The sequence below is a fragment of the Neofelis nebulosa genome, chromosome Y (assembly GCF_028018385.1).
Source record: "Neofelis nebulosa isolate mNeoNeb1 chromosome Y, mNeoNeb1.pri, whole genome shotgun sequence".
In the NCBI taxonomy this organism is placed as follows: Eukaryota; Metazoa; Chordata; class Mammalia; order Carnivora; family Felidae; genus Neofelis; species Neofelis nebulosa.
The window spans coordinates 5246996-5250674 of NC_080801.1; the positions used below are offsets into that span (position 1 = coordinate 5246996).

The 3679-nt window shown below is 48.2% G+C and overlaps 1 pseudogene; it reads right to left on the reverse strand.

Annotated features, from left to right (window-relative positions):
* Nucleotides 1-782: 782 nt before the first annotated feature.
* LOC131503509 (uncharacterized) lies at nt 783-1612 on the reverse strand (annotated as a pseudogene).
* Between the last annotated feature and the right edge of the window lie 2067 nt (nt 1613-3679).

Here is a 3679-nt window from a genome sequence, read left to right on the forward strand (position 1 = left end):
AAGTCATTTCCGAGTGGATTCCATCCATGTCCATAACCAGCACCAGTTTTTTATTTATTTATTTATTTATTTATTTATTTATTTATTTATTCATTTAGTTATTTATTTATTGAAAATCACTCATTGGTTTTTAATAGAAACCGTGTGGTTTCTCAATGCACTTTCAATTTTACCCACTTATAAAGAATTTCCCAAGTTAATTTTACTCAACAAAACTTCCCGAGTGTCTACCATTTCCTTTAGGAGCTCAGTAAACATAAACATTACATTTCAATATAAAATCTTTAGAAACGTCTTAAGAATGTGTACACAGTTGAACTTTGAATCTTTTGGTTAGTAATCACCGAGCCCATGACATTCAAAGCCATACAAATCCTTACATTATTAACAGTGATACGCTTGAATTTCTTAGAAATTCTTCGAAAATATCCTTGGTCAAAGCGTTGGAATCCAGTTAACTCGGAAAGGTGTGGGACTCAGAATACCCACTATTGCCATTGGTATTGAGAATACCAACTATTGCAACAACTTTCCACCCATATTCGATCTTTCGTCCAGAAAGAGTGGCAGTCAAAAAAGGAGACAAAGAAAGAAAATGAGGCGGGAGGAGCCAGAGGTGGGTGAACAGCAAGGGAATTCTAGCTTTATTACACAAGCATGGAACCAACTTCCTTTGGAGTGGGTGTGGGGGTGGAATAGCTTCTTCTGAAGACTTCAGACCAATGAGGGAACAAGAGAGAACATGGATCTGCCCCTACACTCCTGGAGACATCTCCATCTGGGGTTAGGAAGAAAGGGGACCTCCCTTGCGGTCCAGGGGTCTCCTCCCTCCGCAGACCTGGTGCTGGGAGGCAGCAGAGGGCACAGCTGCCCCGGAGTCCCAGAAGGCGGCGCCGCATCCCGGGGGCGCGGGCCGGGACCGTCTGGTGCTTCTTCTCCTGTAAAGTGCACTAGGGGACGCGGTCCCGGCTGTCCCTAGTTCATCCCTCCAGGCACAACCCGTCCCTGGGCTGAGAAGTCGCGCGGCGGTGGCCCGCATCTCCCGCCCAGGCACTGGGAAGCGGCGGAGTCTCACCACGGGTTCCAGGTTCACTCCCAGGACTTGGCGCGCCTGGCGTAGCGCTTCTGGCAGGCTGCTCTCGACCCACACGGCGCCTACTACGCGGATGGTGGGGAAGGTGGTCAACGTCGGGGTGGCCGCCCTTCCACTCTCCTCCAGGGTGCGGCCCCTGGAGCACGGCCCGGGTGCCGCGTGCTTACGGGGGCTGCTATCCTCCCGGGACGGTGGCGGCGGGGGCGGCACCTTCCTCTGGCCGACCGCCACCGTCCGGGCTCCGTGGCGCCTCCGCCTGGCAGCTGGCGGGCGCGTCTGGAGGCGGGCCTCGGGGGCTGCTGCCTCCGCCTGGCCCCTCCTGCAGCGCTAGAGGCTCCTCCTATGGCTGCTGGGGCCAAGGCCGCCCTGGGCCAGCGCCTCCGCCTCTTCATGCTGCTCAGGATGTGAGGCCGCTAGGGGCCGCTGCGCTTGCCAGGTCTCGCGGCCGCCTCAGGACCCTAATGAATTTCCTACCATGAAGCCAAATCAGGAGGCAGGCTGTGAGAGTTACACCGCAGTTGCTAGGAGACCAGGCGCTTTGTGAGGTCACAATGTCTGCATATCTTATCACGGTGGGCTGCCCAAAGCTGCCTTAGGTTTGGCTGTGTTTAAGATTATGCCCTTGAGAAAGACCTGCACGCAATCTTACCTGAGAAGGCCCATAATTCTTCACGAGTTCAAGAGGGTTGTCCTAGAGGTGAATGCACGGGTGCTTCAGCCTCCATTCATTCCATCTAACATGAAATGACACTTAGCGGTGGAGAGTACACACAACTTGCAATCAAACATGACTCTAAGAGGGTTTTAGCTAATTAAGTGCCTTGTCATGCAACACACTGAAAGCCAAATTGAAATAACTACTCTACCCTTTCAAAGAACACCGATATATTGTGCCTTGCTTAGGGTTCTATACGTGTGTTGCTACATCTCACAGTTCACGAAGCTGTTCTTCACAGCAGCAGCAAACAGTTAGCCTAGTTAGTATCCATGCGCACTTTCATGCAGCTTAGGGAAGACTGAGTCATTGTGTGCTTAAGAGCAAAGCGTCAACGAATTCTGTGTGAGTGGCCAGTAGGGCATTCAGTGCCACTAAAACCTATTCACTACCTACCAATTCATGGTATTTCAGGTAAGTCATTCACAAGGTAGTAAAAGACCGTATGGGATTCCAAGGGTAGAAAACGTATTACACCGTCCGTGTAAGTGCTTTTGAAAGCAACCAGCATAGTCCATCCATCATCACCACATACACAATTCATTCACAAAATACTACAATGACCACCTACCACGATCAATTGAAATCCACTTCCGCATGAAAGGATGACTCCAAACTATGTGTATCACTAAAAGTGGTAAGTCATGGTAACAAGCAGAAGAGAAACTTGCCAAGGTTAACGTGATACATGTGACAGGCCTCTGTCTTTATTTAACTCCTTTTCTTAAACACACAAACAAAACTTTTATCTACGCAGCTTAAGCTACTACTACCTCATGCTCATAAAGTGCTGAAAATTTAAAGCTATCCTCATATTCAGTAAGAGCAACCCCTGGATTTCCTTTTTCATTAAATGTAATTTATTTTCAAATTGGTTTCCACGCAACACCCAGTGTTCATCCCAACAGGGGCCCTCCTCAATGCCCGTCACCCACTTTCCCCTCTCCCCAAACCCACGTCAACCCTCAGTCTGTTATCAGTATTGAAGAGTCTCTTATGGTTTGCCTCCCTCCCTCTCTATAACTGTTTCCCCCCATCACCTCGCCCATGGTCTTCTGCTAAGTTTCTCAGGATCCACACATGGATGAAAACATATGGTATCTGTCTTTCTCTGCCTGACTTATTTCACATAGCATCATAGCCCCCAGTTCCATCCACGTTGCCACAAATGGCCAGGTTTCATTCTTTCTCATGGCCAAGTAGTATTCCATTGTATATACATAAACCGCAACTTCTTTATCCGCTTGTCAGTTGCTGGACAGCTAGGCTCTTTCCATAGTTTGGCTGTTGTTGAAAGTAGTGCTATAAACATTGGGGTACATGTGCCCCTATGTCTCAGCACTCCTGTACCCCTTGGGTAAATTCCTAGCAGTGCTATTGCTGGGTGTTCGGGTAGATCTATTTTTAATGATTTCAGCAACCTCCACACTGTTTTCCAGAGCAGCTGCACCAGGTTGCATTCCCACCAACAGTGCAAGAGGGTTCCTGTTTCTCCACATCCCAACCAGCATCTATAGTCTTCTAATTTGCTCATTGTAGCCACTCTGACTGGCATGAGGTGGTATCTCAGTGCGGTTTTGATTTGGATTTCCCTGACGAGGAGTGCTGGTGAGCATCTTTTCATGTGTCTCTTGACAATCCGGATGTCTTTTTTAGAACAGTGTCTGTTCAAGTCTTCTGCCCGTTTCTTCCCTGGATTCTTTGTTTCCTGGGTATGGAGTTGGTGAGTTCTTTTTATAGGTTTTGGATAGTAGCCAATTATTCAGTATGACTTTTGCACACATCTTTTCCCATTCGGTCAGTTGCCTTTTAGTTTTGTTGATTGTTTCCTTCACTGTGGAGAAGATTTTTGTTTCAATAAGGTCCCGATG